Source organism: Andrena cerasifolii, chromosome 4 (genome assembly GCF_050908995.1).
Source record: "Andrena cerasifolii isolate SP2316 chromosome 4, iyAndCera1_principal, whole genome shotgun sequence".
In the NCBI taxonomy this organism is placed as follows: domain Eukaryota; kingdom Metazoa; phylum Arthropoda; class Insecta; order Hymenoptera; family Andrenidae; genus Andrena; species Andrena cerasifolii.
In genome coordinates this window covers 6,584,987-6,608,842 of record NC_135121.1, presented here as the reverse complement: position 1 = coordinate 6,608,842, position 23,856 = coordinate 6,584,987, and the positions used below count along the sequence as shown (strand labels likewise).

General features: G+C 33.8%; 1 protein-coding gene across 1 annotated transcript in view; it reads right to left on the bottom strand.

Moving 5' to 3' along the window:
* The window catches only part of Dip-lambda (Dpr-interacting protein lambda), a 302,631-nt gene extending 299,927 nt beyond the window's left edge, over nucleotides 1-2,704 (bottom strand). The window contains exon 1 of the mRNA XM_076809859.1: nucleotides 2,674-2,704. The gene's annotated coding sequence lies outside the window, so the exon portion shown is untranslated. The remainder of the gene's footprint in view (nucleotides 1-2,673) is intronic.
* Between the last annotated feature and the right edge of the window lie 21,152 nt (nucleotides 2,705-23,856).

The following is a 23,856-nucleotide window of genomic DNA, read 5'->3' as shown; positions in this document are numbered from 1 at the left end:
GTATGTGTAATTAGTTTGAGTCGATGATTTGCAAAAGATTTCCTAAATTTGCGATTAAGTTGTCTATTTAATTCGAAACGCAGAAACTATGTCGCGTTGGAAGGTAGCAAATGACATTTAAAACTTCAGACTCTAGACTTCTGACGGTAATAAGTTGAATAGTTCAATGAAATCAATATTGTCTTGACAAAAGCGGCGGCTATTTATTATTATTAGTAGTTTGTTAGTAGTGATTCATAGAAATTATATTGACCGACTTTGCGATCTCAATTCAGAAGTATGCTTAATATGAACTGATTAAAACAATGTCCTGAATATCAAAGGCTTACAAGGGGACCTTCAGGTTTGGCAATTTCAGAAAATTCTGAAACATAGTGTACTTGAAGATCTTCACTCGGATATTAATTTCTCAAAGCAGTAAGACGTGGTTTTTTTAAACCAAATTCGAGAGTTTTTTAAACTTTTTTTTTGAGCTTGTAATGAAAATTCAAAAACTCGTTTGTAGATTGAAGTAAATTGTATACATGCCTAAAATTTCATTAAAATCGGTTGTGAGATTTTAAAAGTTGTCTCGGGGATCACGAAATGTGCCTCACCTCATTAAGTTTGACTAACTCAGATAAATGTGACCATTTTCACAAGAAACTAAATAATTTTTTTTTTAAATTAGAATCTAAATTTTCGGGGAAGCCGAGTAGTAAGCTAGTTTGTTAGATTTCCTCTTGTCGAACTACATACTAAAGCCTACATATTTAGCTTCAATCCTCTTTACTAATGATATTATTATTATTCATTTGAGTTCGTTAGTAAATGGTTTAGCAAATTCTATTTTGCTACTTGTTTTGGATAGGATTACTGTCTTAATCCATGTAACAAATATTTTGCCTGTTGCGATTATAATTTAAATAGATATGTGCCTGCTTGTTATGAGTTATTAATAAAAAAAATGGATCCATTTGATACTGACTATAATGATGTTACTTAAACGAATTCAGCAAATTGAATGTGGCATAATTACTTGCTTCTCAATTGATATCAATTGCAACTTAGAGTTTCATCGAAATTATATTAAGTATTCTAAAGCGGCCTTTTGAACTGGGCACTTTGTTAACCAATGTCAATTGGTTTGCAAATTATTTTCCCATTCGTGGTAGTATAAATCAATTCCCGGAACTACATCTACCCTTTATGAATTAATTACGTAAATATTCCGGCGAGAGATATAAAGTTTGAGACCCGAAATTTCCGACCACTCCATTTGCACATGAAACCACAAAGTAACATATTAAAAATTCGCAATTATGGAGGGTGTTTTTGTTCGCTCGATTTGGTAAAAATTTAATAACCACCAGTGGAAATTACAATTATCTTTCAAAGGAGAAAACTAGTAATATTTTATCATCGGATAAAATATTCAAATGTAGTCTCTCTTTTTTTATATAAAACATTATCATTAGAGGGCTTTTAGTAAATTTAAAATTCTGAGGTACCGATGCACTGAATTTCGTAAATGGTAATGGAATAAGTCTATAAACTAAAATACAAAAAAAAGAGAGGAAAATTGAAACCTTTACTACCATTTTTAATAAAAATTCATAATAACAGATTTTTAATTTTAAGGAGTGGGTGTAAGATAACAAATGTGAAATTGCTTCAATTAAAATTTAAGTAAGTCTCGTTTATGACAAACTGAACCCACCCTGTGCAAATACTTTGCAAATAAAATATACCCTAATCTTTAATAGATTACTATACCTATAAAAGTGTAACTGATTTGTTTCGTAATTTGTTATACAATATGTGGCAAAATATTGCAAACGCATCGTTCAAAATCAAAAACTTAATAGGCGGAATTTTATTACACAGATGTTAAATAAAATTAAATATCAGTATTTTTAATATTATTACTATTTATATTCTTCAGCCTTGTTGTTTGTATGATCATTTTCACTTTCGTCGAAGAAGATTTTTTTATGCATGATTACACATGTCCTGCGAATTTCGCAAATTAAGGGTTATAACATTAAATTGTAAAATAGGGTATGCAATTCCAGTTTCTGTTTGACGTAAAAATAGTTACTCCGTTTGCAACGAGTTAATTAATTGCTTATTTCCTTTTTGCAAGGAAACTTCTATTATTTTCGTAGTAGTCCAACTGAACCTGCCTAGAATTATGAGTATAATAAGTTTGCATCGGAACATGTATATAGATATAATTTCAGGGATGATTTCAGTAAACAAGAATAATGAAGAAAATTCATATAAACAGTTGTCCTGTTCAACCTTATTTCGAAATTGCAGACATTTTTATATTTCAATGCTTCTCGTTGCAAAATGGATATCGTTTCACCCCTAGGGAAACCTTTTTTCAAGAAAAAATAGTCGAAATGACCGCGTTAGGCTTCTATACATATAAGCTTTGAAACGTCCTTCCATTGACTGATATTATTTTCTCTCCGCTGATTTCTGATGCTTTGTTTTTTAAACTATTTAAGCTAGCTCAGTTTGTAACGAGAATTAATGAAATACAAAAATGCCTGCAACTCAGAGATAAGGTTAAATACGACAAATCTTTATGTGAACTTTCTAAATTAATTTTCTGTCCCCAATTCACTTCTAAAATTATATCCGCATGCTTTCAATGCGCTCTGCGTTAAAAAGCTAGTCACTCACCCAATGCAACGCTTTGGAAACCACTGCAATCTGTAACAAAAATATTTTCTGTTACTGTTAAACATTCCTGGACATGGGGATTGTTTATTTACAATATTTGCATTCAGAGTGGCGACAAGGATGAAAAAAGATAAGAGAATTAATTGATCAAATTGTAGCAGAAGCTCGGTGTAATACGTTTGCTGCTAAAATTGCGTATTACAAACGAAATGAAAAAAAATAGTGATTGCATTGCTTTTCCATTCGCTTTTGAAAAAATACTAGGAATTTCATTTGCGACGACAAAAGTATTTTGCTCTCTTCCGATGCAATTCGTATTCATTATAAGGGATGTTTGAAAATGGCAGATAGGGTTGATTGACAAAATACAAATCTCAGTGTCTTACAATTAAAAATGATTAGTTGTTTAGACCTATGCTTACTCGATATTTTTTGTGTACTTTTCTGAGTTGCATTAGCCACTTAATTCTTTACTTATAATTCTGAAGCACTCTATATGTTACATTTTCAAAATTCCTCTAGCAAAAGTACTCTTCAGTAAATTTAATGACAAGCAAATAATGCATAAATGGCCGAATTTTGAATGACAACTGTGGAATATGAATGCACTGGAAACATGGGCCTAAGAGTTAAATGGGCGGAGCACAAAGCCGCGACGTGATTGGTTGATGATTTTCGTTTTTGTATTAAATTTAAAACCTGTCACAAATATACATAACATATAAATTAAAATCTTAAACGCTTTACCCCATATATAGGCCTCTGCCCTAGACACACACACGATGCCCAAGAGTAAATAATTTGAACTTGTATATATACTAATGAGATTGGAAGTTAGGACCTGTGAGAAAGAGTTAGGAAGATTAGACCTCTGGTGGCGCCGGCGGACACTAAGTCGCCATCTCGTGGTAGGGCCGGTACGTCACAATCGTTTCGAGAAAAACGCGTTTAAAGTTTTAGGTACCGTTTTTTTTAATTAATTTTTTTAATGTTGCCTAAATATGTACAATATAGACATAAAGTTTTCAATTAATATAATTACAGGGTTTCTGTTAAAACAATCTCAAATATCGCGCTCCTTTTCAGGCCGTCAATGTAGGGAGATCCCCTAAAAGTAATTGACACCCTTTTTCCAAATACGACACCCTTTCAGCTGTAAACTGACGCACGGTATTTTAGGGGAGGGGGGTTCAGAACTGCAACACTTAATATTGCCCAAAATGTTCAATCTGGAGGACTGTTGCGCGCGAACTATTTCCTCCAGAGCGCCCTGATAAATGCCACAAATTCGAAGAAAAAATCCGTGCTTTTGGTACCGAGCTTTATGTAATCTCGTGCAAGGCGAATCTTGCGCGGCGCGTTTCAAGGAAAGTTTCGAACGAGCGAACGAGCGCGTAACGACGCGACGGTACAGGGGTAGAAGCAGTTCACAGGATGGCCAGCAAAAAAATGGCACACGTGACATCTGCCGTCCAGCGGGCTGAAGCTTTTTTGTAATAAAGCGGCGAAATCCCAGAAAAACCGTCATTGCGGATTAAGCGGCCGCCGATATTAAAGCGCGATCTGAAATTCGACGGCGGTAGCCATAGGGCGGTAGGGGTGGGGGAGGGGGCGACGGCGGTGGCCGAGGGGGATGGGCAGGGGGGCGAGGGAAAAAAGGGGTGCAACGAGTGTATCGGCGCATCAGCTATTATTTGCGCGGCAAATGGTCGTTTAATGGTTCTCGTTGCGAATACATGGAAACGAACGTCTGCCAATCGCGGCCTCGCATAATTGTTTTTGTAAAGTGCGCACTTGAATGCCGCCGTGGTACAAAATAGCTGGCCAACCGAGTGTTGCATAAACAGTTTAAGCCGAATGAATGGCCGGTCAAACTTTCGCGATCAATTATCCATCCACTTAAACCACGCGGCTTAATTGCTTCAAGTAATGGGAATTTATAGTTAAATACTCGTGATTCGTTAAACCGCCGCGCGAAGAATGCTTCCTTAAATGCGCTGGCTGCGCGGTGGTTTGACGAGAATGTGAAATCTGTACCTCGGTTACGACAATGCATTGGGTCGGACGGAAAGTTTTGTAACGTCCTGTTGCGTACAGTTATTCGCAAAACTGTCGGTCCATCTTTTATGTAACATGGGTACATGTATATTTCACATAGCAACCCTTGTACGGAAATTGGGTCATTTTGGCAAAAAATCGAGTCACAAATCCTCATCCCTCCTTTAATAATTATTTGGACTCCTTTCTATCTTTAAGTAACTAATAACCGACAATAATACATTCTTTTTTATTTTTTGTTTTATTGTATACGATTAATATGTTCTTAAAATAGTGAACCGTAATAATTAAATGAATTGACTTTTATTTTTGTATGCTTGGTTCTTGCGAGTATATAATATTGAATCAATTTGACCCAAATTTACTTATCTGTGTAAGTTTACAAATTCCGTATAGGGGTGACATCGACTTCAAAGTAAGAATTCAGAATTCTGCTTAATTCACGGTATATAAACCTGCATTATTATATACTTTTGCTTTGGGTGCATTCAATAGAAAAAGTAATAAAAGATTTATCCGAATTCAATATTTATTTTATACAAGTACAATAAGTTAATATTCCTCTAATATCCCTGCGATTTTATTATAAGCTTTAATCTATTATCTATAGATATTTTCAGCTGATCTTCTGTGAAATTCGAGCTTATCTTGTTTCATTCTCCTAGGAATATTTCTTTGAGCATTTCTTTAGTATATGGCACTAACTAAAAATATATTCATCAAGGTTCATACTAACCTAAATTATAACCAGTAATTCTGAATTCAGCATTACTTTAATAAGTAAAATATGTTAAACGTATGAGGTGGAAAATAGGGTTTGTCGGTTTTAAAAAACCGGGATTAAAAACCGGTTTTTATTTATAAATTTGTAAATTTTGAAGGGCGATTTTAAATTAAAAAAAACGGTTTTATATACTAGAATAAATATGCACAAATGAATTATTTATTTAATTAAAAACGTTAATATTGTAATAGGTAACTGTTTCCTGTAAAACTACTCTTCATGCGTTCATATTTTTAGGAGAAAAAAAATACTAAATGGAATAAAGATTTATAAATAGGTTACCACCTTTTAAAAGATTTATATTTTGTACGGATTTTAGTTATTATCCTTTTTTTATTTGGTTCTTTATACATAGAGTATATTTTATTTTGTTATATTATCGCAATTCCATAATATTAAGGAAACTGACATTTTTTAAAATAGGTACAAGTATTTATTTACTATTCTAATTATATTTTCTGTGAAAATTCAAAAACCGGTTTAACCGGTTTTGGGGGAATAGCGGAATTCGAAAACCGGTTTAACCGGTTTTGGGGGAATAGCGGAATTCGAAAACTGGTGTAACCGGTTTTCGGGGAATAGCGGCATTCGAAAACCGGTTTAACTGGTTTTTGGGGAATAGCGAAATTCGAAAACCGGTTTCTTCAAAAGTCGGTTTTTGTATAAACCCTAGAGGACGAATACTTTTGTGAGTAACTGTAATTCCTTATTCTTTGGTTTTCAACCTAATCTAATATTCTATCACGTGCTGGGTTTGTAATTATATTTTGAGCGTTCCATTTATTTTTTTGTTCTAAAATTCAAGACATGTTAGTTAGTACAGTATATATTCGACACGTACTACTTAATGAGTTGCGAAGAGGCACTGAGTGATAGGAACCGTAAAATCCATTTGCGAAGTGTACGGAGAAGTTGCTGCTGAAGTTCGTGTGTGTTAAGTGTTTTTTGAAAAACTTTCTATGAACAGATTTTATACAATATATCCCCCTTGTTTTGTCACGTAGAGTTATTACTCTTTCGGTTGTACCATCGGTTACGACTCACCCTGTACATAGAATGCACAATATACTCACTTTCTAAATTCAAGTTACTGCTTTCGGTATTATACGAAGCTTCACATGCCACACTGAAAGCGCGAACATTTAAATAGTAGCGTGCCGGGAGTTTAAAGCTTTCCAATGAATGTAACGATTTTTTTTATTCCAAGAGCCCCTTCCACCCTGCTTTTTTACGAGGCTTTTCCTACATTTCCCAACAACGGAAACCTTGGAACCGATATTTCTTTACCAGAACCACACAATTGTGATTGACATTCGAAGTATTTTCTTTTCCAGTGACTGCATGTTAGGTACTTTTATTCATTTTGTCACGAAGAATCATGCCCCTCGCAGTACCATGTTTTCCGGCACACTAGTCGTGCACAAAAACATAAAAAAAAATCATTCACTCTTGTCCAATTAGCGAATTCATGCCCGTGTTCGATGAAAAGTGACAGTAGAGAAGTACCGAAGTCTCGTCGAATAGCACTGCACTGAATGTGCACATTGGAAAAAAGGTCGCTGTCACTACCTAATGAAATTAATTTTGCAGCTAGAATTTGATAATAGTTATCATTTACAATCTACCTCAAGTGCCGTTTAAACTAATTACTTCCCACCGCATTTTCTCTGAAAACAATTATTTTTCCTTCAACTTGCTTTCCCCTAAAATCATAACACGGTGGCGTTTCAGCCTCAATTTCAATGACCTGTCAGGAGTACCAATGTGACAGTCCGCGTGCAGGTTGGCAGAGGTCCGCATGATGTGGGATTCCCCCACTGAGTCTCGCGCGTGCACACCACACACTGTAGCATAGTACACATGCGATAACCCTCTAGTGCATACGCCTGCCTTAAGGCGGGTACCTGTTTAAATCAGGAGTTGGGCCCCTGTAATTTTTTTTTCAGAGTTTTCATTTGTCAGCCTTAAAAGTATTGCCACACCACACATATCGGCCTAAGAAACATGGCAATCTGACGTTTCGATTTGATAGAAATCTATTTTCGAGTGCATTTGTGAGCTAAGCACGCTGCGAGGATTATTTGTGAAACTAAGGAAATCAAATAAAATACTTCCCGGCACCGTACAGCTAAAAGAAAATTATTGGTAAGTAGTTTGTGTGGTGATCTTTTAAATGGAATAAAGATTTGAAAACAAAAAATAATTTACACCTGTGAAGTGAGGCTTGGCCGGTAGCCGCCTTAAGGCGGTATCATGTTAGTGGGTAATCCTAAGTTATAGTTAGGGTGTTAGTTTATCACCGTGAAAATTTTATTTGTGCACCTTTTTAGCTCTTTGTTTATGAAATTTGGTACCCATATACATACAATATATCATGTCATACTATTATAATAAAGTTTCAGCATTTGTTTGTATGCTCACAAAAATCTCACAAAGTATTCAACAAATCTTTACGAAATTTTAACTACAGTATCCTTAAACAACAGGAAGGGGTATAGGCTATGTTTTACGACGTCAAATATAATTAATCTGTATAAAAAATGGTATGTACATAAAGAAGTCATGACTCGGCCAGCTCGCGATGGATAGTACGTGACGCCACCGCCAGGTGGCAACCGGGCCAAGCGCTTCTCTCGCTTCTTCTGTGCTTTGTGAAATTTCACAATGCACAATAATGAATAATTTTCTATTATATCATAAATTTATATATTTTTTAAACATTTTTCATAGTTTTTCATTAAAAATGAAGTGTTTAATTTTATTAAAAAAAAACACTACATTTTTTGTACTTGGGGAGCCGAGACGTCCTCCAAATTGAAAACAGACTTCGGTTTTGGTTTTTTCATCCCCATAGTTAGACTAGTCTAGTTTTTCCAACTGAGTTAAATATCTATACAACAGATTGTTAATAAATAGTGCTACCACCAAGAACTCCTCCGCTATCGCCTTATAATCTTAACACAAACCACCGCCACGTTATTTTCCAGTCCAATTTTGAATCAATTATTCGCAGCTATGCAAAACGTACGTTTGGAGTTGGTTCGTTTAAAGGAGACGTGAAATTAATAAGTTCGTCAAGTTATAGTGACTGGCGTGGATGATGAAAGTTTTATTCGACGCGATTGGTTTCTAAGCCGCTCACATAATGGCCCCGTAAAATTTCGCTCCGCCTGAAACATTAATGTCACGAGTTTCACAGTGGATCGAATAAAAATGGGATGGAATATCGCGGCGGTGGACGGGGCCGAGGAGGGGTAGCACGAGTTTAAAATGGAGTAAGGCGTATCGTGCATTATATCACGCGATTATCAACAGGTTACCTTACGTTTAAGCATTCATTGGCAATCATCCAGCGGTGGGCTCCGAAAGGAGCACCTCTTGCCAGCTCCCCTTTCATATCGCCCATTCCACCCTTTCCCAAGATTTTCTTTCTGGCGAAAGTAGCGATGAATTGAAGCAAAGGTGAAACGATGCTGGTGCCTTCCTTGATGGAATATCAGCTATCGGCGTTCAGTAATTTGCGTTTAACGGCGGGGAATCGCTTCGAGGACGAAAACTTGTAATCTGCGAGTGAACTCTGTTACGTGAAATGAAGCAAAGTAGACTGTATAGAAAATAGCTGCTGTTGTACACTTCGCCGCATTTTTGGAAATTGTTAATGCAGTGCGCGGATAAAGACATTAATGCATTAATAGTCGAGCAGAGTAGAATGAAATTTTATTAGCCTTCATTTATCAGAAAAATTTCAATGAAAATTAAGGGGGGGACCCACCCTGAAATCACTAACAAAAGACAAAGTTAAGGATTTTTTGTTCGTACCTATAAATAAAAATATAAGTCTTGGAATTTTTGTACAGTTTTAAAGCAACCTTTATTTTGCTACAAGAATTTTTTTATGAAAAATTTTTCAAAATGGCGGCGGACAGAATGGCCTCTCGAAGGACTGAAAATAAAAAGTGGCCCTCTGGATCATCTGAAAAGGAAATACAAAAAAGATATATAAACTGGAATATATTATCTTCCACCTAGTGTAGGATTTTTTTGATATTTCAATCATTCGATTTTGTACAAGCATTACACTGCAAATTTTTATGTAAAAAGTTAAAGTCAATTCTTCAAACTGCTATAATTTCCAAAGTAATTCGAATTTTGAGAAAATCTTACGCTAGGTGGAAGATAATATATTCCAGTTTATATATCTTTTTTGTATTTCCTTCTCAGATGATCCAGTCATTCCCGAGAGTGTGGGCTATTTTTTCTTGCAGTCCTGCGGGAAACCATCTTGTCCGCCGCCATTTTGTACAATTTTTAAAAAAAAAATTCTAGCAAAATTTATTTAAAGGTTGCTTTAAAACTATATAAAAAAATCTGAGGCCTATATTTTTATTTATACGAAGAAAAAAAATCCTCAACTTTGTCTTTTCTTACAGTAGCTTCAGGGTGGGTTCCCCCCTATATATCATTTTGCAATTTCGAACTTGAGATTTCTCGTGTCTAAAAGAACTTAATTAGGAAGGAAATTAAAAACCTGCAAATGGTTTAGAAATGTTTATAGTATACTTTTTTCTTCATTTTGCTAAAATTCTTTTTTGGTATATATAATTTTTTTAAACACAAGTATTGAGAAAGCATCGACTGAAATGATTTCACAGAGTTAAGTAACATCAGTTAAAATTTTATGCCCACCCATTTCGACTTGTACGCGCAGAGTCAGATCAAATCCATCACTATATGAAAATCCACACTCCACCTATTACGTCATCCTCTTTCTCCCTATCGGAAAAGTTCTAATTAATGGTTCCGCACTTCAGCTTGCTAATTTTTGTCCGACTCGATGAGCGTGTAATATTCGCGGAAATGTCATAAAGAATTTGCGTGAAATGAATTACTGATAATGTTCAGTCAACGTGAAAGTTTCACGTGATTCCGACAATTATTCTCCTTGCACAACTTTTTGAAATATCGTTATATAGTTGCTCCAGAGTATTTCAAATGATATTAAACATTTTAAGTAATTAATATTATTTACATGCAGATAGGCTAATACAATACAACTGAAAAAATTGCAATTTTATGAATATAGTTTTTGTTCATTCGAGTTTCAATAACGTACAGGTTATAAATTCGAATAAATATCTTTATGCATTGCTCCATTATTTCCCTTAAATCACTTTTGAAACGCAGATTTGTTACAATGAATTAATACGTTTCATAACATAATAATTTACGCGTTGTATAAATTAATATACACTCTTCAGAGAAATAATTACTATTCCCTTCTTTCGAGACTTATTTATTTGTTTAAATCTGTGTCTATTATCACTGAAGAGATTTTTTCTCGAATTTTATGAAAGCACTACAAAAAATTAATTTGATTGTGTATCAATGATGTCCTACATTATTAAAATGATTAAAAAAATACATCTACTGTCAAGCAGCAAATTATTTCTTCGACTTTAGTTCGTTTTGTTTAATTTATTTCAACGTGAACGCAAAAATTCATGAAAGAATACGAAATTTTAGTTGTTTCAAAAACTCTAAATGTAAGTGAAGCAGGCTTTTTTATTTCAAAGTAGAGTAGATGTCCCAATTACTGCCAGTGTCCCTATTACTCTCACTTTATTTATTGTACTAATTAAAAACGTTACGTATAGAGAATAGGGTATAAGAATAATAATACGAAGAAGAAGAAGAAGAAGAAGCAGTGGTGCACTCAGGACATAATCTTGGGGGAAGCCGAGTTAAAAAATATTTTTTATGCAAATTCAGTAGAATTCATTAGGTGATTATAAATTTTTATAGGAGCATTAAAATCACGTGTTCTTTTTACTAAGCTCTTAAAACACTTCAGTCGTGGTTATATTAATCTCTTTCCTCCTTTTTCTTTTGGGGGTGCCTTGCCCCTCTCCTCTGGGGCGCCACTGATAAGAAGAAGACGAACACTTCCAATTCAATAATATTTTTTTTGCACACTATTCTTTATAATTTACGTTTTTATTAAGTAAAATAAATAAAGTGGTAGTGATAGGGACACTGGCAGCAATTAGGACATCTACCCTTCTTAAAAATCGTGTACAGATATGAATGTAACTGCAGCCTGATTACTCAAATAAACACTTAATTCCTATGAAAGTAAAACCCAACATAGTACATGTACGATACAACTAGTATTATTCCTCACATGAATATTCAAAGTGTTTTATCTGAAGGACTATGTGACAATAGTAATCTGGTGGGATTGAAAGGGAGTGAGGTGCTTCACAAGTTTTTGCAACCAAACGAAACAATTATATTTTGTCACACGATACGGTATAAAATATAAAATCCTAATTTACTTTCATTTAGAACCTTTCGAATATAATCCAAACTATTTATCCATGGACCTAATGTATTAACACATCTTGCATTTGAAATTTCAATCATGCTGCGTCGATCACCTCGACGCAGGTCTTCCAAGTGTCCTATGTTTGGCTGTATGATCTTCTCCAAGATCGAGTGGGCTCTGAGGATCATAGAGATCTCCCACTCTCGTGGCGGATAGCACTCGATGCAACGTGGCCCGCCGTATCCATGACGAAGTCAAGGGTCCAGAAAATAAATGGTCTTGAAGCGGCAGGAAAAGCTGTGGACGCTGCACCGTAAATTCTTGGAGATACGTTATCCAACATTGAAACCATTAGCGACCTCCGCGGGAATTTCTATAAGTTTCATGGGACTTTCCACTTTTGTTGTGAATCAGGTTTAGCGGGGAGCTTCAGCTAGCTGGCCCCCGAACTATTAATTTAAATCGCATTGGTCCTTTAAGCGTTAAGTAATCGCGAGCAGCCAGGGTTGGGCTTCTACTTGAAAATATACTTTGTATGCTGCACTCATTGGGAAAACAATACGCTTCTGCTTATTGGTTCTTTTTTAAGGATTTAATGGTATTTTGTATTAGTTTTTTAGCGCGACAACGAGAAAGGTACTTGAGAACGAAGATACTCCGGGAAATTTGATGAAAAGGCAAATAATTTTGTGATTAATACAAATACAGTTACATATATACATATGTAAAGCTAGGTGATATATATGGTTACATTATGCGTCACAATAACTTTCTAGTTTTTAATGTTAGTTTTTAGTCATTTAATTAGTTATTTAGTTACGGTTAGGCTTCTAACAGTATTGTACTGCATTACATCTAAGCACTCACTTTGACGTCTTGTGTATTAATTAATTTGTAATATTTTGTAAACATTCTTATTTGAAAGTACGTCTTATATCCCTAAGAAATAATTGTTAAAAGAGCAATTGGTTTAAGTTATTACAGGTTCTACAATCTAGCCTAGAAGCCGCTGTTGATTTTAGCTGTCTAATACACATGCACCCCCTTAAGTACCTACTTAAATGAGTAACAAATATTAATAAGTACTATGCAAACACGAAGTACAGGAATATGTTGTTGCAAAAGAATAAGAGTATGAAAAAAGGCACTTTTCCATTACTACAGAGCACCTTTTCCCATTACAGACATTTTCTTCCAATCGCTTAAATCAGCGCTGTCCAACTTGCCTCTTGAGAGGCAAAAGCCGCCCCCACCATCGTCCGCCGTTGCCATGGCGCAAAGACGCCGCCGAGTCAAAGTAACAGTGAACGTCTCGTGACCGAGGTTTCCTTGACGACAAGTCACGCTGCTCGAAAGAAAGGTTGGAAGGGGAAGCAGGCGCGTGAGGGGCCCCTACGCTGGGCAGCGCTGTCTTAAATTAAATAGGGGTACACTGTATGCGTTACTAATTTTTTTTCTACTTGAAATTATTCGCCTACGTTATGACTGTATTTTGTAAAATAACAAATATGTATTGTTCAGTTAAAATTGCAACGTATGCACGTTTTCTTTTCAGATAATTCGAAGTGTCGATGAAGGGGGCAGTGGCAGTTTACACGAAAATGTTTTTAATATTTAAAATAATACCCCGAAGGGTAACTGTGATTTCCAAAGAGCGCCGTGGCGCAACCTCAAGCCCGGTGGTTTAAGCGGATATATCCGTGTCAGTATGTCACTTGGATGGTAAGTACCGTGGATATTTCCGTTCCTTGCGGAAATGTTTCTTCTTTAGTGACATAAGCGGATAAAGACTCGCGCTCTTCGCTCGCGTCTCGTACATTTTTCTTAAAGCGATGCCTTTGCAAACTGAATTGCAAAGAATTCTTTGAGAAATCCCCTTTCCCAGACTTTCGAAGTGCTTGTTGCTTTCGACGATTTAGTTGGATTCTTAAATTCGTTAAAGACCATTCTTCATTACATATTGGTGTACACAAGATTCCAGATCCCCTGTTACATTCGATGAAGAGGTTTGCAAATTTCGTTAGTATATATTCTCTCATACCTAGTGAAATAGTACGTGTACTAATAAACAATTAAATAGGTATCTTTATTGTATTACAATTTGTTAAAATAACTAATATCGTCTTCTCTCGCCTATGTGTCAAATTGATCGAAGTGATTTTGTGTAGCGTTTGTGGGTCTATTTAGAGTTCTATTTTATACTTTCATGGGAGCCCAATTAAGGCTCCATTCATGTCTTAATTTGGAGTTACGTTTTTATCACTTTTCGTTGAAGCCTGGTCTTATGTTTGCCATTTGTAGCTACTCGATATTTTGTCTTCGTGATATCAATGATAAAGTGTTTTTATTAACACACATTTTTATTACCAAACCAACTTTAACGGTAACTAACTTTGACTTCGAGCGCAGGGTGCTTGTGGGCAGTCATATGATATAGAAAATAAAAAACATAGAAGTGAGTACATATACCTACACCTCGCAAATATGAAATTTATTCAATATGAACTGCATATAGGTATACGTGTCCAAAGCTTTGATTGCTTTTCGCATCGAAATATTTCAAATTTGCTTTCGGCGGTTATAAATAAAACTGTTTGCGAAAACTCAAGCGATTTATTTTGCTTATATTTCGTAAATTGAATTTGCAACACATGATTCTTTGCACTTAGGGGTTCTTGTTCAAAATACAGTCATGGAAACCTTGTGCATTCAGTGCTCATGGAATTATTAATTTAATTAATTGAACTGTTCTTGTGGCTGTAATTTATTATTCGCACTTTTGCTTCAGTTTCTTTTTTTTTTGACGACATGAATATAGATGATTCTGAACTTCTACATGCTGCTACACAGAATGCGATAATGTATGAAATGGATACGACGTGAGGAAAAATAGTTAACAAAAATTTATCTGTATTAGATGAGGAACAAAAAGCAATTACAAACATTTCGAAAATACTCCTTTTCTTATAACGAAAACAAGGTTACATTAGGTTTTTTAAATGGAACCATATGATTCCTTTAGTGATGCTTGGATCGACAGAATCGGTAAGACAACCTGTATAGGTACTACACAGTGTAGCTAGCTTATAATAGTATCGTTAATCTTTCCTACTCATTTTAAAGAATTGTTGGTTCCATAAACCAAAATGGATACTTCAGTAATCTGAAATGCATTTTCGAGTTTAACGTCTTTGTGTCAAAATTGTAGCGTATCACTAAAAGCGAGATAATTATACTTCGGTAATCTCACAGCAGTAGCAGCTATTTATTATAAGTAGGCTGCTGATTAGGGCGGAGGGCAAACACAACTGTAAAAAAATGTGGAAATATATTCATGTCTGCAGGTTCCTTTTCCTCCTAAAAATGATTATATGATTATATGATTATATGATTATATGATTACATGATTACATGATTATATGATTACATGATTACATGATTATATGATTACATGATTACATGATTACATGATTACATGATTACATGATTACATGATTACATGATTACATGATTACATGATTACATGATTACATGATTACATGATTACATGATTACATGATTACATGATTACATGATTACATGATTACATGATTACATGATTACATGATTACATGATTACATGATTACATGATTATACGATTATATGATTATACGATTATATGATTATACGATTATATGATTATACGATTATATGATTATACGATTATATGATTATATGATTATATGATTATACGATTATATGATTATACGATTATATGATTATATGATTATATGATTATATGATTATATGATTATATGATTATATGATTACATGATTACATGATTACATGATTATATGATTATATGATTATATGATTATATGATTATATGATTATATGATTATATGATTATATGATTATATGATTATATGATTATATGATCATTTTTAACAGAAAAAGGAACCTGCAGACATGAATATTTTTCCAATTTTTTTTTACAGTTGTGTTTGTTTAATCAAAAAACAACTATCCCGCACCCAGGCCAACTAAAAATTCAAATTTAAATTTTCGCCTATAAAGTATCACTCCACCCTACTGCTGATGTTTATACACGTAAAATATGCAAAAAGCATATGCAAATAAATATGCACGTAAAATATGCCACGTATATTTTTATCAAATATGTTAAGGGTAGTATTTCCAAATGTCGCTTAAGGGTGTTACGCCACCCTGAGACGCTGGAAATTTGACGATTTTTTTTGCAGCTACTATGAGGTTGAAAATTATTTATTTACTTCTCGTGTGTAGAGCATGTATTATACTAATAGTACTAATGATATCAACATTAGCACTTATCACTAATGTCACATAACAGCTCAATAATTCATCTATGATCGCAACCAAATACAGTGACATAGATATAAAAGAAATATGTAACATATGTGCATATACCTTTTAATAAATCATATACAATATGCAAAATAATTTTTGCATATCAGTATATGCATCTGCATAAACATCCACCGTCTAATTATAAGTATCATGTGCATTTTCGAGTTTAACAGTTTTTCCTTCAAATAGATAACTATTTAATTACAATTCTGTTGTTATAAAGCAGGGTTGACTAACTGGTGGCTCGCGAGCCACCGGGGGCACCCCCGCCTTGCTGCCACGCAGAACGGCCCCCTCCATACCTCCCAGACTCTGACGATCGCAGTCAAAAGAGAAGGAAAGAAGGAGAAATCCACTGCGATCGTCAGAGTTTGGTCGGTATGGAGGGGGGCCGTTCAGCGTGGCAGCAAGGCGGGGGTGCCCCCGGCGGCTCGCGAGTTAGTCAACCCTGTTATAAAGCTTCTGCTATATTTTACATGAAATTTGATTTCAAAGGATGATGAACATCTAATTCGCGCGACGTCAAATTAACAACCCCCGTTTTCCTTGCTGCTTTATAATTTTATTTATATGACGTGCAGAGAAGAGCATCCATGTACAGGGTTTCTATTCAGAAAGTTGTGCAGATGAATCCCAGGTGATGATAAAACTGAAGAAAAGTGTGATGGGCAAGGCAATGTATCTTTAAGTTTTGTAAACTTAAAGTTGCAATCAATTCTATTTAAGCATATGAAAACTTAATTGTTGCGGCAATTTGCGTGTGTATGTGCATTGTACAGTGTATATGCGAAACTCCTACTCTTGTGCGCACTTGTTATCCCTTCGCTGACAAATTAATGGCGGGTGAAGTACTAGAGTGGAGAGGAAATGGAATTATCAAACTTCCCGCAGTTCCCTTTCTCTGCATTTATAATAATGTATTACCGGAGATATGAATAAGTTTACTTCTGCGATGCGAACAATATTAATTCATATCACTGGGGAATTATAAATAATGGTATGGACTACTACTATAGCTGGCATGTGCCACAGAGTTGTTTAAACTACAAATCGATTTGGAGCTCGATTGATTTTCCGTGTACAGACTTCACATTTATGTTTACTTGAGGTGAGGCGAGTTAAGTTTGTTATTCTGTTTTGTTCAGTGAGGTTCGTTTACAATTTAGGTACATAGATAACTGCCTGTCTGGGTCATCTATTTTTCCTTGGAAATACATTTGGCTATATTCCAATCGAAGACGCGCAAAAATACTTACCGACGAAAATTTTGGAGAAATGGAATCGAGAGTGGATGCAAAGCAAGCAAATTGAACTCCACGAAATAAGAGAAAATATCTTCACTACAATCTAGGGTTTGTCAGTTTTAAAAAGCGGGTTTAAAAACCGTTTTTTTTTCATAAATTTGTAAAATTCGAAAACTGGTTTTTAATTTTGAAAAAGGGGTTTATATACTAGACTTAATGTGTAAAAATGAATTAATTATTTGATTAAAAACGTTAACATTTTGACTTGAAATCGCCTCGGACACAAGCATATTGTAGTAGGTAACAGTTTATTGTAAAACTAATCTTCATGAGTTCATATTTTCAGAAGAAGAATACTAACTGAAATAAAGATGTGTAATTTATATTTTGTACGGATTTTAGTTATTTTAGTTTTTTTCCCATTTGGTTTTGAATGCTGTGTATTTTATTGTGTTATTTTTTGTAGAGCCACAAATATTAAATGAACTAAAAAATTGTACGGATTTTAGTTATTTTAATTTTTTTATTTAATTGGTTTTGTATACGTAGAGTATATTTTATTTTGTTATATTTTTGTAATTCCATAAGTATCAAACAAACTAAAATTTATATATATATATATATATATATATATATATATATATATATTCATATAATCTGAATGCATATAAAATGTATTTCTACCAATACTTATTAATTATTACTTACATTTAGCAATAACAATTTTAAGGATCTAAGAAATTTGATTAAAAAAGAATAAATAATCTGTCTATCCTTGAGACTTTATGCTACAGAAGTTAACGATAATATAATGCAGAAACAAATCCTAAGTTGAAAGATTTTACTTTATTTGTTTAAATTAATAATGCATGCCGGAATATCAATCAAATCGATCCAGAGGAAGTTTTCATATGAGCACCACTATATGCAAGCAGGAATGAATATTCATTGGAATAAAGGAAACTTATCGCCGCGTGGAATTTGGAAATTATTGATTTAGCTTTGCTTATTCATTATTTGTGACGTATGTAAAATTAATGATAAATGTAGTATACAATTTTGCAACATCAATAGAATTTTTACAATTCACATTTCTTTTAAACATCTTCTGCTACAAATTATTAAATAACTTTATTGCACCATTACAATTAAATTTTAAAATTCAAATTAAAATTACAAAAGCGAGTAGGCGAGGTTCAGCATTAACTGTTGCTCTACAACCAAACCTAAACAAATGTAAAATTAGAGGAAAATCTTCTATCACTTTTGCTTGAGCGTTCGTTTTTATGAAATACACTGTATAGAATAAATAAAACCTCTTTTATAATCAATGTAAATTTTATAATAAAAAAATGAACCAATTGATGAAATTGCCCAACAAAATTTGACAAAAGCGTAAGATTTATAAAAAAAAGTGCATACATGTATATATCTAATCATGTATTAACAACCAACTACCAATGTTTATTTTAGAAATTTCAATGCAAAGTGGAAAAAGAATGCAAGTGAAATGCTTTTTCAATTTTCTATATGTACTTTCTACTGTTCTGTGTCTATTGTATATTCACCTCACTTATTCAAATATATTTCAATGCAGCTTTCTTCATTATCATGTTCGAAATATAATTTTCATTCTTCTATCTTTTACAATGTACTATATATTACGTGTTTTATACAAGATTTCTGCATTTTCATATTTTCTTTGATTCTAATGGAACGCATTAATTTCAGCTGTTGCTTTATATTTTATTTCTTTGAATTTTCTATTTCATAAAAAAACGTATTGTAGTTAAATAGTATTCTAAAAATGAATTGATCTGATGCTGAAGGAGGTGAGAAATATTAAACTGCAAATTTGCAAATTTTATAAATGAACGATTCTTAACGTGATACATTTTTCAGAGATATAACTCCATATATTAATCCTCCATTCACAATTTTCAAAATTTTGCTTCTTTTTGGCTATTTGAATCAATATCGAGACAAATAAAATTTCACATTAATTGCAAAAGTATCGTATTTGTGTATTACATTTTACAAATAAAAATAGAGAGGCAAGTAATGTATCGATTTTAAGTGTGAACATATATATCAATACTGCTGCAGTATTCATTACAGTTACATTAAATAGAAGGGAGAAAGAAGAAGAAACAAAATTTTTTCAAGAAGAAACAGAAATCTTAAAAACTCACCTAATTTTATTACATTTTTAAAATCCTTCAAATAATCGAAACTCAAATAAACAAAAGGAGTTAATTTTGGGAGGTGCCGAGTTGATCGAATAAAAATATTTTTAATGCAAATTCAATAAAATTCGTTAGGTGATTATCCAAAGTGATTTAAACACTAAAATCCAGTTTTCCTTTCTTTTTACAAAGCCTCTTTCTCTGAGTGCGCCACTGTTATTACTTATTTCTGTAATAACAAAAAAAATCTGGTGTACAAACATTGTAGGTGTCACCTTGTAAAATTTAAGAGCAGCGTTAATAACGAGAAACTTCAAAGTAGCAATGTTTTCCTTTCAGCAGGAAAAATTAAAGCAGGAAACGTTTTTTCCGGGATACGAGTAGAACGTCAACAGAAGCTTTCCGCGAACCACGGGCCAAGAAACACAGATTAACTGTACAATTCCATGACACTTTGATCGATTCCGCAAACCGAGGGTATCGCTCACGACCCTTTTTCGATTCTTCTTAGCCTCAGGTGCTGCGTCATTCCAGCACGATCCTGGGGTGGGCGCAAATCGGTTTGGTCTAGTCCAGAGCATCCGAAAAGTATTAAAGCCACGTTCTCGGACAGTTGCCTCTGTTTTGTACACGGTCCAAGCGAACTCATTTTTTTGTTGTTTATTATTCGTTTAAGGTGGCATCAACTTCGTAGGTTATTAGCGATCATATTTGGATTACATGATATTCATTCACATTTCTATTATATATCACTAGCTTTACTATTCGGCTTCGCCCGAAATTTAGATTCTGATCTTACAAATTTTTTTTTTGTAAAAATAGCTGGGGCACAATTTGTGATCCCAGAGTTTACCGTTCGAAAGTTTTTAATCGACAGGCAAACACACAAACACTTTCTGGTTTATATATGCCCCTCACGGTCAGTTTTTCGTTTCAGGGGTGGGTCGTTGAGGGGTTAATCAGACCTGCCTTACGATTCTACTTGCACTATATTGTTAACAATAAATATAACAGATTATTAATATCACAGTTATGTTGCTGTCTGCTGCTTCGTATGTGAATATGAAATAATAATAATACAGTAATTATAATTTTTCTATGTGACTAATATACAGTAAAATTTTTTAAATGTATAAAAACTGAGATTATATACATGTAAATTTAAAATCTTAATTTTTAAAAAAAAATTATTGCAGATGATAAAGACTTGTCAATAACTTATCAGCAGTGCTTTTCGCCCTGTTCGCGTTGACGATTGAAAATTTCACACCGTTTTATATAATAAAAGGTGACTTGACCCGAAATTAACAAGCGTCGCTGACACGTATCTACTTGATTAAGAGGCGCGGCTATTCAAATGTCACAGAGTGCGCGGACCACTGTGCCCAAGTTTCTATAATCTGCTTTTATCGTAAATTGTGTCGTCCTCCCTGACACAGAACAATTAAAAGAAGATCTGTTTTATAAGGTGACAATATCATCAATAGCAATATCAAATAATAATGATTTTTTACAAATTTGATAGCCTATTCTAGTGCGCCTTCTGGCTAAATTATTAGTCCTAAGATAATGACGCATAAGACCTTTGTATTGCTTTCACCAAGATTTGTACTGTAAAAGAAGAATAAATTCAATCCAACGACTTCAAAATTTTATTGTTTAATGCCATTTTGTATAAAAATGATTTTTAAAAATCGCTTGTCCCAGTTTCTGCTCATATCCCCATTTCTGCTCATTTCGTATTTTTCTTATTATTATATGCGTTACGTTTGTACTATAGTTGCGAGAAAATAATTCTAAATTATTTAAACACTTACGCGAATGTTGCACGAGCTTGGGGCAATACATACATCTCTATTTTTCATGAGCAGAAATACGGACATTTAGAGCATTATATATTTAATTACAAATTACTAATAGTTAAACATCTTGAAATATCTTTCTTAAATAGTTTTTCAATTGGTTGATTTATTATTAAATAATTAATCAATTACTCTGCAAGTTTTCATCGCAAACATATTTTTTACACCTTCTTTATGACGAGTTACCTCTTAAATCAGCAGAAATTGGGACATTCACCTTACTTTGTCAGCACCCAGTAAATGCTTTCTGCAGTTTGGACACATTCTATGATTTAAAATCAATTTTGAAACTTATGATTATACAGTTTCTTCTGCATGGATTTTATTCCTGACTACGAGTCTACTCATTCGTGATATTGTCGAGTGGATGTGGATAGTTACCTACGAGTTATTCTACTTGCGACCTACGTCTGGTCATATATTGGTCTATTTCACTTGCAGTGCGTACCAACGAGTAGATCGATTAAAAGCCGCGGCCAAGGAGTGATTCTTTACTTTCGAACTTAATCGTATCCCTGTTTTGTATTCTTTGTTTAATCTCCCATTTAATAATTCAAGGTTTATATTGGAAAAGTACATACAGAGAACGGGCGTTTTCCAATCAAGGAATTCTAATTTAAAAAGAACTTGAGGGAACATATTAAACTGCGCGAAAAATAGTTCTTCATCAAGCGCACATTGCCCCCCAGGAAATTAAGCACTCTGTGGTGTTTGTACACTTACAAATAGTTAAATCTATAATAAAGGTATCGTAATTAATTTTTTGTAATAAATTTTCACCTGCCTTCTATACTTGGCGAGTTAATCACTAGTTTAAAAAAAATTCATGCAAGTAATGCAATATAAATTTTCTTTTCATTCTTGCAGATTCAGTTAAACGTCAAAATTCAATAAAATGTCTCCTCGTTTATTTCAATACCTACATAAATTCAGTTCCCTTCTGATTCGTGCACGTGAATAAAAGTAGACAATTTTTAATCCAGTTATTACTGTCTTGGAAACAAGGAATAATTTATCGAAACATGTTGAAGGAACTGGGCATACTTATTACAAATTCGAAAGCATATCAATTTTAAAGATAATGTTAAGGGGTCATGCACAGTCAGGAGGCCGAAAAAAGGGTGGTCTTTGGACATTTTTTACTCGAAAGCTATAACAGATTTCTCAAAAAATCTTGTTTCCTTATAAGGATTGCATCTAGTACCGTGCATCGTAAATTTTTTATTTAAAAATATTTATAAATAACTAAGTTATCGTCCATCACTCGAAGGTTCTCTAAAAAAAAGGCTTCTGCGGTGACCACTGCTGCTCGAAAGTCGATCATCTAAAATAAAAAATTCAAAAGAATTTACTTATTATATTATATTATCTAGTATTTGAACGAAGGATTTTTTTATCCCATGCTTAGTTTTCTTTTAATTGACAAAAATCAGACACGATTTATATAAAATTTTAAACTTTTACTTTAAACATCAGCCATTTTTTCCCAAATCAATATTTCGAAAAATCCTTCGTTCAAATACTAGATAATATAATATAATAAGTAAATTCTTTTGAATTTTTTATTTTAGATGCTTGACTTTCGAGCAGCAGTGGTCACCGCAGAAGCCCTTTTTTTTAGAGAACCTTCGAGTCATGGACAATAACTTAGTAATTGATAAATATTTTTAAATGAAAAAATTACGATGCACGGTACTAGATGCAATCCTTAAAAGGAAAAAAGATTTTTTGATAAATGTGTTATAGCTTTTTAGTAAAAAATTTCCAAAGACCACCCTTTTTTCGGCCTCCTGACTGATCATGACCCCTTAAAAATACTTCGAATTGGCCGCTATAACTTTGTGAATACATTCTTGGATAGTTTATCTATCGATTTAGGCAATAAAAAAATCGATTTTTTGGACCTTATAAAGCAGGACACTCCCTTAAATTCCCTGGGCATGAAAACACGAAATTTTTTACTCAAAAGCTATAACACATTTCTCAAAAAATCTTTTTTTCTTCTGAGTAAAAAATTTCTAAAGACCACCCTTTTTCGGCCTCCTGACTGAGCATGACCCCTTAATATTTCCGGAGAAGCAAAACTTCGGGAAATAGATTGTATCCAAGCTGATCTTTCGATTCGTCGAAAATGAAATATTTACTTGAGTAGGTAAGAAGAGGTAAAAGTGTTTGGACCCAACGTCCGACATGATGAATAATGGAAAGTCAAACGAAAAAGGTCTGTGTTATTTAAAAGGGATCGACGCGTTAAACTTCAATTTGCAGAGAAACACGGGGCGGAACTTGACTGGGCAGAAATACAGCGATGTAAAGTTGTACTTCTCGACGAAGGCAAATTTAATCTGTGTGGA